This window comes from Plectrocnemia conspersa, unplaced genomic scaffold, assembly GCF_051122295.1.
Source record: "Plectrocnemia conspersa isolate PC_06_02 unplaced genomic scaffold, ASM5112229v1 ptg000001l, whole genome shotgun sequence".
In the NCBI taxonomy this organism is placed as follows: domain Eukaryota; kingdom Metazoa; phylum Arthropoda; class Insecta; order Trichoptera; family Polycentropodidae; genus Plectrocnemia; species Plectrocnemia conspersa.
Window position 1 is genome coordinate 21,244,048 of NW_028277165.1, and position 15,306 is coordinate 21,259,353.

The 15,306-nt window shown below is 30.8% G+C and overlaps 1 protein-coding gene across 7 annotated transcripts in view; it reads left to right on the forward strand.

Moving 5' to 3' along the window:
• Positions 1-6,255: 6,255 nt before the first annotated feature.
• The window catches only part of LOC148239172 (protein groucho-like), a 153,116-nt gene continuing 144,065 nt past the window's right edge, over positions 6,256-15,306 (forward strand). For all 7 annotated transcript variants that reach the window (XM_088181971.1, XM_088181942.1, XM_088181981.1 and 4 more), the window contains exon 1: positions 6,256-6,453. The gene's annotated coding sequence lies outside the window, so the exon portion shown is untranslated. The remainder of the gene's footprint in view (positions 6,454-15,306) is intronic.

Here is a 15,306-nt window from a genome sequence, read left to right on the forward strand (position 1 = left end):
AGTGTATATTACAAATGTATTTTGCTATTTCGCATTTTGGTGATTTCCGCAGTGGTTAAATATTATATGTATATACTAACTCAGGCAAAGAAACTATTGATTCATAACAATAAAAGTTAATAAGGTGAGTCTCAAAAGATAATCCACAAAATCTTGTCACTGTATTGCTACATAGGTAAATGTGTTGCGATTTGAAAATAAATTAATTCCAAGATAATTGGGATGGAGTACTGAAAAAAATCTGTTTTGCACCGTCACACATTCAATAATAATCCAATTAAGAAACGGTGGGACATGTGTAAGTTCGCAGGTGTCGAATGAGCGAATGACAAAGGACACATTCTGATTCTGTGACTTCTGAGAATATGTTTTATGTACACATGTACAAGCATATTATTATATATGTTATAGATACTCGTGTCTAAAATACAGTTTCACGCGCGGTGGGAAAAAATTAATGGTGCGAAACGAGGAACTGACTTTAATTAATTTCTAGCTACCGAAATGAGATGAAAGGAGAGAGAGAGATAATTTAAATAGGAAAACTGTCGGGCGAATCAGGAACTCGCGGCCGCTAATATGTTACGTGTAATAAACAAGACACATTAATCTGAATGCCGTTTAGGCTTGAAACTTTATTGTGGGACGTTTTATATTTTTGAAGTTTCAAATAAAATTATTAAACAGAGCTTGTTCTGAATATGTTGAGCCATTGAACATTAGTAAGCACATTCTTGAATAATTAAAGTCTGATAGTATTTGTCAAATCAAGAAGATCTTGAGATATTTTAAGAGTCTAGAATTTATGTAACTGTAATAAATATGTATTGATATTAGTGTAGAGCTAGACAGACTATTTTTTTATTTACAAATGAGCAATAAAATTCATCTCACCATTTAAAAGTTTTGATTTCTTTAAATTAATAAGAAAACCTAATGAAAATTGTATTTTATTACGTTAATTAAAAGTATTGCTCGCTATATATATATATTTTACAGTGTCTAAATTATAAAATCTTATTTAATTTTATGAGGGAACCGAAAGGAGTAGAAAGAAAAATATTGAATCGCGTACACTGAAGGTACACATTAGAAGAAGAATAAAATTGATCAATATAAGGAAATCGAAAATTCTTATGATAAAGATTGTACTTTGTAAATAATTTTAGATTAAACTAGCTTATCTAATATACATATACATATTTATTTATCTGTGAAAAACCAATGTGTAATTCTTCGTCATTCGTCACCACACATTTTATCAAAAGGCCCCTTCGACTGTCAATAATAATCGTGAGACAATCAATAACAGCTGTTGATACTTTACAAAAACAACATAAAAAATATTTTTGGATTATTGAAAAAGAAAGACAGCTCTAAATCGTTTTATATTTTGCCAATTCCCACGCGTAATTTCTTCTTATCGTTGCGGATTCTTAGATCACCAAAGCTAAGATAAAACCGCCGGCCGGTTAGAGTAATTCCGAGAAAATATGCATATTTTTTAATTATAGCATCTGGCAGGATTTTATTGCTTTTGGCGTGGATTTTTGACTTCTGAGAAAAAATAATTGTTTTTTGCTCTCTCATATTGGTTGAAATTCGGTTTAGATGTGCTTTATTCGATTCTCACTTATTGTAACCCGTAAGATTGTTATTAAAAGTCTTAATATTAACAGTTTTCAATAAGACGGCACGATTTTATTGCTTTTGACGTGGATTTTAATCGGTGGCCCCTCAAATTTTGTCACAAAAATGTATGTTATTTAATTAAATACTTACTTTTAAAAACATATTGATTTTTAATACATACAGTAGTTTTTTTACTGGCGGGTTTTTTACACTTTTTGTAAACTTTTACTCATAAATTTTAATATGATTAATTTAATAACTATATTATAAAAATAATCAATTTTAATCTTTAAACCTATTTGAACTTATAAATATAAATATAATTTTGGAAATGGATTTTGTTGATCATAACTATTTTACCGGTTATTACAGAAGCCGGATATTATCACCGGTAAACCGGTAATAAAATCTTTATTTCAAACGCCTTTTATTTTGCAGACTTGCATTACGTACAGTATTTCAAATTTATATAAAGAATTTCTAATCACATATAATTTCATATCTTCAGTAATAAAATAAATCTATAAGTTATAACCCACGGCCATAATTAACATTAATGAAATACGCAAACTGAACGTAAACGAATCGTTCAAAACACATAAAATTGAAGTCACGGAATGTCCGGTAATTATGCACCTACTCGCAATGAGAAGTTACGACATACTAATTTATGTAAACATTAATAATGTAATAAGAAAATAATGTTATTAAAAAAGCATTTATAAATATAATATAGAAATAAATGCTACCGGTGATCTCATCTCACGAATCCGACAAGCAGATAAAACCGAAACAGCAGACGCAGACGCCAGTCAGGGATGTCTACATATAAAAAAAAACACGAGGTACCCACACATGAATATGGATTAGGTGTGAGGTTGTAACGAAGAGGTACAAGAGGACGGGTCGGAACACCTACGGAGTGGATGCTGTAGGAGTTAAATGCCCTTCTCGGCGGTGGTAGGTACCAGCCGGCTTCGGCTGAGACTAATTAATTTGTATGGGAAAACTTGAATTAACAGAAGATACCGGAAACTTCCGCGCACCGCAAAAGAAACTCGCGGTAAACACCTCCGCCGTGTCGCACGACCGCGTTACTTACATCTCTCCAACTTTTGGATTGAGCGGATGGGGGAAAGGTATTACAAGACCACGGTGTGATATCGACTCGGAGCGATTTGGTGAGAATTTTGCATCGAATTATGGAAAATAACTATTTAACCATTTTTTTGTAAAACACACATATTTTTATGGTAGCCGCGTAGCGACTAATTTACTATTCTTACACAACCTCGGTTTTTTTAATTTTAAAATTTCGAAGAAATGTACGTGAATTAATTAGTAAATTTTATAAAGGACAAACTACGCACAAATTACAGTCCATTCACGCGTTATTTAAATTGGTTATGCAAATTGCTGATTGATATGTTTAATGTTATGAAGTATTTTTTTATCTGTATGCCATTACATTATATTTTTCATAGTACAAAAGTATCTATAACCATATTTATTTACTAATCCTGGCACATTGTATCATTCACTAAACAGCAGTCCATCTCATTTTCCCCTTATAGCGGACTAAATCATGATTGATGGTGCATGTTTTACAGTAATTGTCAAAAGTTTTAATTTACTACAGTTCAAGTAGGGTGCACTTATCACCAAATAAATATCGTATGATTAATTTGTAATAAATGCAAACTAATTGGAAAAATATAACACCACAATTTCACCGTAAAATTTAGCGATATTTGAGCGTAAGGTTTTCGAAATTAATGGTTAAGTGTATGCCGGTAACTTTATTTTTGAAACTATTTAACTAGTTGCAAAAATCATATTACGTCGATAAAGCGGTAACAGTTAAATGTACACAATGTACTATATAATTTACAGAGAGTCCGTCCAGTGATTCTGAGTGATTGTCGTCCATTGAGGGTGATTAGTGTCCGTCGAGTGATTAATAGTGATTGATGATGTACTTTTTTATATTGCTCCTACGAATATGAGATGATGGCAATTCAGAACCAATCACATTGTGGTCTTACTTCAGCTCCAAAATCCTCCTTTATGTGAAAGTTGGCTTCAATGTACCACAGAAGGCAACCGTCCGATAATTACAAAGGATAATTCAAACAATGTTTTTGGGTGAGAGTTCATATGTGTCTTTTTATAGACAAATGTCAGAGCTTATGAATAAAATGGCTTTCGAAAGTCTGTGTGGCTATTTATAATGTATATTGATAAGCCAAACCATTATCATTTTGATTAATTGTTCCCATTTAACTTTTATTTTTATTTGATTATTGATTATATAAATACCATATTTCAGATAAATGCAATGTAGTAAAAACAGTCACAGCGCAAGCGCGATGCATTGCGGTTCGTGTCTCGAATTTGGGTTCGTATGTAGAAGGCAAAATGAGTTATGAAAAAGTTTTGTAGTGCAGTTCGAAAGTATTTAATAATATTCGCCGAAAAATCGATTTTTTTAAGGAAAAAATGTAATAGTCAACGTTTTTACAAAGTATTTTTTAGTGACAGGAAAATATAACTGCCTTTACTTTCGTGTAATAATTATCAAAATCAAGTGAAAATATTTTGATGAAACTAAAACAAATTTTAAATAATTTTATGTAATATTTTATGGAACAGTGAAAATTTGGTTACTGTTAGCATGAACTAACGCTAGCAAAATTATCACTGTTCCATATCCATATAAATCTAGCAATATCCATATAAATGGAGAACAAATTAAATGGCAAGTGGAATTAATTTTTCAGTCGCATTAAATAAACCTAGAGGCTATTGCCTTCAGAAACGAATCAGTAATGATCAGACATGGGCGAGTTAACGAATCCTCACAATTATCAGTAATTAGTACACTAGTTAAATTATAATTTATAACAAGGTTACTTACTATATAATATTAATTTTATTGCTATTTAATTTGTTGCAAAAATTGGATATCCAACAGTGAAATCAATCTGTTTTAGTGATAAAATATTTTATAGATGCATGCACTTATGATACATATGTATGTATATTGTAAACATGTAAATGGAAAAACAGGAATATGCATTTAAAAAATACTCCCATCTTCATTTTGTGTCTATATTTTTTACGACAGACAATACCCAAAAATATTTTATTCATTTAAGGTAAAAATATTACTTAGAGCAAAAAGTCTCTTTCATCAACTTCAAAATCAGGTTCTAAAACAACATTTTTTTAATCATAAAATTTCTGTTTAATTAAACTTTTCTGAACATATGCGCGTCCAGTTTGGAATAACATCAGTAACATTATTTTTTGACCTACAAGTCGCTCAAAATAAAGTCATAAAAATAATTTACAATATACTTTATACTAATCTTTATTAGTACAAGATATCAACGATTTAAGAGCGTTGTTATTCTCACACTATAATTAAAACAAACTTAATTTTAAATAATAGTATAAAACAGCAAAGCACACATTTAAATGATTCCAGATCTTTAGAAAAATATATCTATATTAGTCTTAAATCATTATTTTTTCCATCCTTAAAATTACATTTACAAATAATTTATTGAGGTTCAAAACCAAACTCGAAACGTTCAGTTCAATGCGCAACAACGAGGTAAACACAATCAACAAGCAACAACTTAATATCAAAGTCTGTAAATTAGTGTCGACCATTTTATTAATAATTATAAACTGATAATATAGCTTACAGTTAATATTATAGATGTCAGTATGGATATTATTTAGTGTTTATCAGTAAGATTAGGAAAATATATGCAAACCTAATTTTTTTCTGAATTATAATTATATTATAACCAATAATACGTGCATGATAGAAATGTAAGAATACTAAGTTGCATATGGGATTCGAATCCAGGATCTCTAAGATAAATAGGAACTGACTAGAGAAGATTTTAAATATCTATTTTTGAGCGCAACTGTTCTAAAAATAGATATTGTTAATAAATTCGGTAGCATCTTGTTTCAAAATGGCGGCTATTTAAATAATGTAAAAATTCGGTAAAATTTAAAAGGTCAAAAATGTTTTTTATAACGTACATTTTGTTTGTTTATTATAATGGAATGGCAAAAAATATTAATGTGACGACAAATGAGTTACGTGCGATAGAACTAAGCCGACGACGATACATATTGACCGAAGAAACGTGATGATACAAATTAATGATACATCATATTTGAGTTGCGTTGAAACTGATCCCAGTAATGCAAACATTTAGTTCCATTAATTAAACAAACAACTTGTAGTGTTTTATATTAAAACGTAAATATTTACACCATCATAAGCGATAATTCGCTACCATAAACGGAACGCAATTAAAATACGACGGCAAATTATCGCGCTCATAATAAAATCGACTTAATTAGAATTCTCTCGCATCGAATCGATAAATATTTATTTATTATTTTTTTCCGCGATGGCAACATTCGCGACGAATGCTCGAAAAAATGAACATTTTCGTCCGCAAAGACGCTCAAGCAAAGAACGCCGAGGCTTCGAGAGACGAGAGAGACAGGCGTATCAATTGCGTGACGGGTGAGAGCGAGACGGACGAGTTGAAAAATACAAGGGTGAGAGAAGGAGAGGGGAGCTTCGTTCTCCAGTCGGCTGTCGGCACTCGGTGTGGTCGGATGTGCCGCCGTTTTCCGTACAAAATTCGTTTACGCGCGCGCTACGATCGCAAACAATAACGATTTGGATATTCGCCGGAAACATTCGCGTGCAGCGATAATATTAAAATATTAAAACAGTGTTTGTGTGTGATTTTTATATATGCATATAAAAAAACCGTTAAAAAAGTGAGTGTCGATTTGTTTACATGTGCACATAAAATGATTATTTTGCTTCATGTGTGTGTCCGCGTTCAATGTAATATAAACGAACGTTTGTTTTTAATTCAATCGAAAATGAATGAAGTGTCTAAACGTGTGCTAACGCCGCAGTCCACGTGGACTAAAATAACCGCTTTTCGAATTAACCCACGCTTACTCGCGCCGTGCGCCTTCGAGTGATGTGCCGTTGTATATTTTAAAAACAACTTTTTTGGCCACAGTAATTAATAAGCGTCCCCAGTGGTACCAATACAACCGCGCATTGTTTTTATACATATATGATATCAAACTACAATTTTATGAAAGATAAATTTAAAGTAATAATAATACGATATTTTTATTAAACGTTTATATAGAATAGAAACAACAAATGAATAATACGTTAATTGCATAGAAACGTATATAAACATAAAATATAGAAACAACAAGTGAATTATAATATATTTAATGAAAACTATATTCAAATTTTAGTTTCGCACGTGTTTTTTTAAAATTAAATATTTTTTCTTCCATTCAGTTCTAGAATTAATTGCGCTTTACAGTATATGAAAACACATAAAATAACATTTTTATTTCCGTATTTTATATGTCTTATAGTTTTAAAGGTTGAAATAGCAAGACATTACATTAATGTTATGTTTTTGCATTAGGTCAATTTTATTAGTTTAGTTACTTTTTTCAACCTATAATCTTCCGTAAAAAATATCAAAACCTTTTTCTATTTTTTTCGATAAATTATATTAAAAGTAAATATATATAGTTATTACTGGGCCAAGGATTTTTCAGATGTATCTAGCCATCTGACATTTTTTGCCAATATTGAATCGTGTTTTTTTTATTATATTTACATGGAAGAAAATAATTGTATTTATAATTAGTGGTCCAACGCCATTACACCGATGAAGTGGCCATCATTTCTCGATCCTCCTACCCAAAGCAGGTAGAAAACTAAATGTAGGCGATAAAATCTTGGAATTTTGATCTTACAAGTGCATTGTTTACCTTTATTTTTTATCTTTAACCGATTAACGAGTATGGAAAATCCTAATTCGCAAAGATATTTAGCTGCAAACGACAGTTTTATCGCTTCCTTATCTGTAATTGTGAAAGCCTTTGGAGCTCTTGACAACCAAAAGATGTTTTGAAAAAATATTTTTTAACACACTTGTGGTAATTTACTCATGCACTAGTTTCGTATGATATTTCAAATGAACACACAAAATGTTGACTGTACATTCCTTGAACCAATAGTTATCACTTTTTTTTAAATTTAAAATGACTTGTTATTGTTTCATGAAACTGTGATAGAATTAGATAAGACATGACTTTATTTACATTATTATACCGAAAAGCTATGATGAGTATATTTACTTTCTGTCATACATTAATTCATGAAACTAATCATTATACAATAATATATGAATTTATTTATTTACTTACTCGTGACTAGTTGTTTCAGCGTCAATATTTATATTTTTAAACATTTAATAATCTAAGATAAGATGCTGTAAAAAGTAGTATTTTCGTATAAATAAAAATATGTAAATACGTTCATGTTGTTGTGGGATCTTCATAAGTTATTGTGTTTCATATAAATGTAGAATGGTAATAATTTTCATTATCTGAAATATCAATTCATTAATATGTTTCACGGTTGAAATATGAATGAAAAGCTATCAGTGCTACCAATGTTGCAGAATCAAAACATTGCCGTAACATGCCTCTAGTTCACGTGTGCGTGTTTACATACTCGCGTTGGCACCACTGCGTACACAATTAATTGCTAATTATGCGAGCGGCGTCTGACGAGCTCACACCTCGAGCGTAATTGCTCCAAATTGTCTTTCTCAATACCTCATTAAATATCCATAATTTACGATTAGGCAAGCTAACCTAAAAGCCGTTGTGAAATCATATGTATTATTCGATAAAGACGCGTTTACAACACGCGCTCGATTTACGACCGTAATTTATATATCGAGGCGTCGAATTTTATTATTTATAATTATATATATGTATATGATATATAATATAATATATGCAGGCGTGCCAACATATTTTTTTTATATGTATATACATGCCTAAAAAAATACGTTGGCACGCCTGCAACCGGTCGCGCGGCTTTTCAAAGTTTTATCGTAGTTTAATGCGTTGGGTGTAAAGAGTTTTTATGATTCGCGATATCGTAAAGATTTGACGGTGAATTGAAAGGTGTGTGTGTTTATGTGCGACTGTGCATTTATCAGTCGGTCGATGACTGGTGACCTCGTGGTACTGGAAGAGAGTAGAAAGTTATATATTAGTATTAAACTTGCATATCTATTGTGCATCGATGTGGATGAGTGTTTAACTCATCGTTTAAACATTGATTTCTAAAATGATGAATGATCAATAAAAATTAAAAAATCGTGTCAAGTAGTTATTGAAATATTGCGGACACAATTTTGTGAGCAAATTTTCGATATACCTACGTTTAGATGTTCACATATATTATTTTATTTTAATTTACCTTTTAAGGGACTTTGCTAAATACAAATTTTACTTCTTTTTTGTTTTAAACATTTTTGAACTCTTCAAAGGAGCTACAATTATTTTTAATAACCTCTATTTAGAATCAAAAATATTGAAAAAAACTAATTAAATTTCAGGGGTTTTGTATTTTAAGTCGATAATATTATTATAAAAAATATTTTTATTGATTTTCTTTCTCTACGCTGGTTTTTTTTAATTGACTGTTTCGGCAAAACTATTTTTAAGCATTTATTAGCATAGAATAATTTTGAATTTTTGCAACAAATTAAATGGTCAGATTTTAACTTTGGGTCAGAACAGGCTTGTCGAGAGGGGGGGGGGGGAAATTCCCGGGGCCGGGCCCTGGAAAAAATCATAGCAGGAATATATTTATAAAAAAAATAAAAACCGACCTCAAATAATAAATCTGAACTTTGTTTGATGTATTTCATGTAAAAGTCCTTTTTATCCATACAATAAATAAAAGGAGCGGAACATTGCCTTCAAAAGCACCCAATTTCTAGGTAGTATTTTCACAATAAACATTATTATCCATAGGGACAGATTGTAATTTTTTGTCACGGCTCCGTTTGTGTTAAAATTTGTTTGCAAATTATTGTTGACAAATTATCGTTGGTCAGAACATTGAACACCTCATGAATAACCCCAACGAATCTATTTAATTGTATGTAATCCGCGACGGCATTGCGACGAACGAAACGGGAATAACGACAGAGCGGCCGCGGAAAGCACGCTTAGCTTGTTGTGTTGACATCTGACACCACAACCGTATAAAAATTCTGACCCGTCTTTTTGTAATATCCGCCGTTTCGGACCAAACTGGCTAACGAACTTAGCTAAAATATTTACTTGAAAATCTGATTAAAACCATTTGCCTGAGAATAATTTGGGAGTACCTTTGTGATAGTCAAAACTTCAAATTTCCCCTATTCTCCCCTCACCAAAATATCTATCACTTCTGAAAAATCGATTTTTAGCGGTCTTTTATTTTCTGTGAAAAATATCAATATAACAAAAGAGATTCTCTGCTTTGTTTTTAAAACGCTTCGACATAAATGTTGTATAGCATCATCATTTGGTGTTTTTTTTTGTCATCGCACAAATTAAAATTAAAATTAAGGAATATCGCAAATGCGTGTATACTAAAATTATTTTATATATTATACGTTTGCAAAGCATAATGATATTAAATTTATGTTCGGTACATTTAATATGTATATTATTACTTATTTTTGAAAAAGGATAATATTAAAATTATATTTACGGATTTCCACACATTAACCAATATTTTTGCCGAAACGTTTTTTTTTTATAAACAAGGAAGAGAAGATTGGTAAATATATTTTTATATTAACCTGCGTATAAAATAAAAATATATTTATTATAAACAAATCTTTTTTAAAAAAAAATTATTACAAGAGTAAAGTTTTAGCAAATCAATTTTTTTGACTATAAATTGCTATTTGATTTAAGGAAAACTTGGATATTCAATTTGTCGCTTTATGAAAATAAATTTGTGAATCACACTTACATTACAGCTTAAATGTCTAAAAATAATTCCTTCGTTTTACTTTTTTACAAAAGTAAGTTTGGCGTGAAAATCTTACTATTGCAGTGCTTAATACTCTTAATCAAAATTATTTATTTTATTTAAAAAAATACGCTACATAGTTTTTGTACTTCTGACCACAATTTTGCTGTTTGTAGCATAAAAACATTGTGGGGTCTGTAATGAAATATTTACTCTACTGGATAGCACACATACATAATATGCGAATAATTAATACCATAAAAGTGCAAACCAGCAATTTTGCTCAGTAACCTCCAATTAAACCTATTTTTATACATCGCCTGTTTATTCATAATTCTTTGCAAATAGAACGACGCAAAGTTTTTGTAAAGCTTTTCTTCATTATTATCAATAATGTTTTCTTAAATTAGTCATTCAATAACTATTCAATAGATAAGTATGTATCATACAAGTACATATATTATATAAACATTATAAAATAAAAGGTATATCCGATTATTACAATTAATAAATTCTATGAATAGATAATACTATGTATTGATATTAAAATATAAAATTTAAAGATAAAGCAAAATAAACATCAAATATTAATAAAAGCGATAGTAGATATAGAAAGAAATACAAACCGTGTAAAGACATCGTTATATTATACATTCAATGGGCGTTTTTTGTTATTCATTTATGAAACGTATCACGATCGACTCTTATCTGAAAGATAGATATAAATTGGCCATTTTGCAACTTGAACTACGATGGGGTGTAAAGTACGTATGCTCCCCTTTCCTGTTAGGTTATTGATGTGGAACCAATATGTTTGAACCCTTTTCCAATTTTATACAGTTGTCCAGATTTTGCATTGAAATGATGAATAATAATTCAACATGTTATTATTTTGCCTTTATCAATATTTTACTGAACGGTACAAATTTTTGTTTTTATGAGTTTGAAGTTTTCCATTCACAATATTACTTTTGGTGTAAACATTGCGTTGAATTTGGTATAAACTTTATACCCCACTTTAGTTTATAATAAAATATATTAAACTCACATTTCCTTATTTCGAAATCGTTTCCAAGAATCTTTAATTGGTCAATATTGACAATGCTCGTCATTTTTAAGGTAAAACAAGACGGTGCAATATTAGTGAAATACACTGCTTGAGATGTGAAGGTAACGGATTAAAGTTTCGCACAAACACATCAGCTTTTCATTGTCTTAATTAAATATATACTCAATTATAATTTTAATAGACTTTCCAAATCTCGTGTACGAATATCATGTCGTTAAACTTATAATATGATATGAAGTTCTCTTTTACGAGCTTAGTATATATGTACATATGTATATCATATATGTGTAAAAAATCTCATTCGCCTGAATTTCGCCCCCTCACTTTCATTGTATCGGTGCCATAAACTTGGCAGATATTTTATTTTTGTAAATTCAATTTTCCAAATAAATTTGATGAAACAAGCGCACCCAACGCACAAGCCGATAAACCCACATGGAATTGGCGCTCTTGAGCGCGTCCATTGTACTGAATTTGTATTTGCGGATAGAGAGACTGTGGAGATAACATCTCGGCGGATTTTATCCCCATCCCCCGCACCTTGTGAATGTGCTTTATCGTTCGTTTTTATCGTGCTTCGGGTGCAATCGAAGCCCGAGCTCTCTCAGGGTGTTTTGTCACCCTCCTAGTTTGGGGTGTTCGTTTCTCGCTGTATATATTTATCTTGGGAGATTAATAAATAATTAAATTATTGCCCCCGCCGGCTTTGGTTGCGGTGGGTCATTCGAGAAATGAAGCGGTTTCCTGGTAATTTTTCTTTTGCGGTTTCGCCGTCTGAATAGTTCGAACGTGATGCGGTCGGCGGGCACGTTACCGCATGTACGCAAATTTCGTTATGTCGATACGGACCACGAGAAGGCGGTTCTCAAACTGTGCGAAATTCCCTCTTACCAGACCTTAGCTCACAGAGGAATGTTCGAATAAATCGATTATTCCATATGTATACATTTTGAACTTGTACTACCCACTTTTGGTTTTACAACTCCCCAGTTAGGTTGAAGTTCGTTCATGTATATTTTGTACATTGGTATAAAGTATTTACAAATGGACAAGTAATGTCTCAAGTATGTTGTAGAAATAATACAGCAGCGCTGTTGATTTTATAAAAGGCGTATTATCATATTTCACTGAGCTATTATCCAGTGTCATTTTTCACATCACCTAAATAGTTTTGTAATGATTTAAAAAGGTGAAGAACAGTAGGATAATCATTACCAAATTGTTGTATATAAATCACGTGGCACCCACACGTCGTACTTAAAAATCATTCCAATATGAATCATATGTTTGATACCCATATTCAGTGCCGGTATTATCATAAAAACAGTGACAAAATCTCTTGATGCGAGAATACAAGTAGTTGTAATATATACTGATTTTGAGAAAGCCTTCGACAAGGTTTGTCATGGATTATTAATAAAAAATTGTCGGACCTCGGTTGCTCAAATTCTCAGAACGAATCTCGGTGGGCAATTCTGGCTCCGGGCGATGGAGGAGCCATGGAGGGCGACGGAGAAGTGGGAAAAAAGTTTTTTGTTAAAAATAGAACATGTAAAAATATTTTTGGCATTTAAATTTTATAAATCTGGGATTTATAAAATTTATGTCACCTCCATTAATATTTTCAAAATCTTAAAATTCCTGGTTCCCAAGAATTCCCGAGATTCTAAGAATTTTCAATCCTGACTTCCGTGATTAAAAAAATCTTCGGGAACAGCACCCACTAGTACTTACGTATTTTGATTTTTTTTTACTATATTTATAAATATAATATTATTATGCTGAAAATCAATTATTATTTTAATAAATAGCATATATTCAATAAAAGTAGAAAATCTTTAATATAAATAACAAATATTAATATTAATTGTAAATATTTTTTAATCTTTATTATTGACACTGTATAAATAGAAATAAAATATTTAAAAGGAAAAAAATCTCTTTCTAAAAATAATATTATATTAGTATATAGATATATAAAAAACGAATAATCAATAGTAGGAAGCAAAAACAATTATCACTTCTCAGAAGTCAAAAATTCACGCCAAAAGCAATAAAACTGCAGTGGGAACGCTCGGTAACGAGCGAATGTGATATTCTGGTTATTTTTATTAAAAGATTTTCGGCCGTGAAAAATTCTTAGTTTTGTGTTGATATTGGTTGAATCCACAAAGCTTCAAATAAGCACTTAATTATTTGCTCTCTTGCCCGTCGATTCAAATATTTAGAATTCCTTCTCCATTAATCTGTTGGTTTTCTTACATTATCCTCTATTATAAGGCTGAAAGATTTTTTTTTCTCTAATTATTGATGATAAATTTTAAATTTCTTTAATGGATTCCATGGATTCTAATAATTCAATAGAGTCGAGGAATAACTATAGAAATCTTATTTTTTTCTGATTGCTGAAAGGTTCTGTATTTTGAAAATATTTAATGTCTGGTTTCTTTGATTATTTAATTTATATTTAATTACCCCTTGAAATTTTGAGCTTTTAGTTCAGAATTAATATCTTCCAATTTTTTTAACACAAAAATTAAGAGCCATTTGGCTGTCAATAATGTAACCTCTTCTGTACTAAGATACTCTAGTGATCTTTATTGGCTGTAAAGTTTTCATATCTCTTTGTTCCACAGATCGCCGAGATTTAGGTCACCTAGTGCGTTTATAATTTGTTGCTTAATACGTAAAAAGAAACCTAGAATCACCTCTATTGCTTTCTATAGTTTTCACGCCTAAAGTAGGGTTCAATTTTTTTTCAAAAACTTCAAATACATACTTTTGTACGGAAGAATTTTTTTAAATCTTTACAATTTTTCTAATGCTGTTTATCATTCGTAATTCGTACGAATTAAATTTTATGTTATGTATTTAATTACATTTTTCGAGAAATGAGAATTCTCGATTTGGCTTTTTATCGAGAAATTCTCGAGAAGAAACATATGTATATATTACGTATGGAATAGTGGAAATCATATAATTTTATTAGCATATGTTAGATCAATTATATTTTAAATGGCAAAAATATATATCTACCGGTAAAATTGTATTCCGATATGATTTTACTGATATTTAAAAAAATATTTTTGGGATAGATTCGAGATTTTTTTTAGAAGGATAATCCGAGAATTCTGGTTTAGAATCTTTTTTTAATATTTCGATTTCATTAAAATGTACAGTAATTCATTAAATGAAATGATTTTCCCGGCCAAATTTAAGGGTTAGGTTAGGTTAGGTTAGGGTAAACGTCGTCCTTGGAACAGGGAGCCCAGATCTGAAAATGAGTCGTCACCACGAAGAAGCTCATATTGTCTCTGGCTGTGTGCGCATAGGCTCCATCCTGTTGGAATCTCTTTAAATATAATGGCATATTGTAGGCGTTGTTGAGTTTTAGATATGTTCTTAAGACTCCTTCAATTTCCCAAGAATAATATAGCCTTCCGTCCTGTAAAATCCTGCGTCCTGCTACTAATCATATTTGATAATATTTTCGTTGAGTTATATGAGAGAATAGCCGTAGTTTCAATCAGTCTCAGTTGGGTTAAGTTGACACAATATTCAATCATGTCGACCATCATTTGCAGAGTAGTTGTAAGTAACTTGTTGCACTTTTTAACTACAGCTAGGAGTAGCATCAGTCCTCTTGTCCATAATAACTTCACTGATAATTTTTATAATCTACACCTGT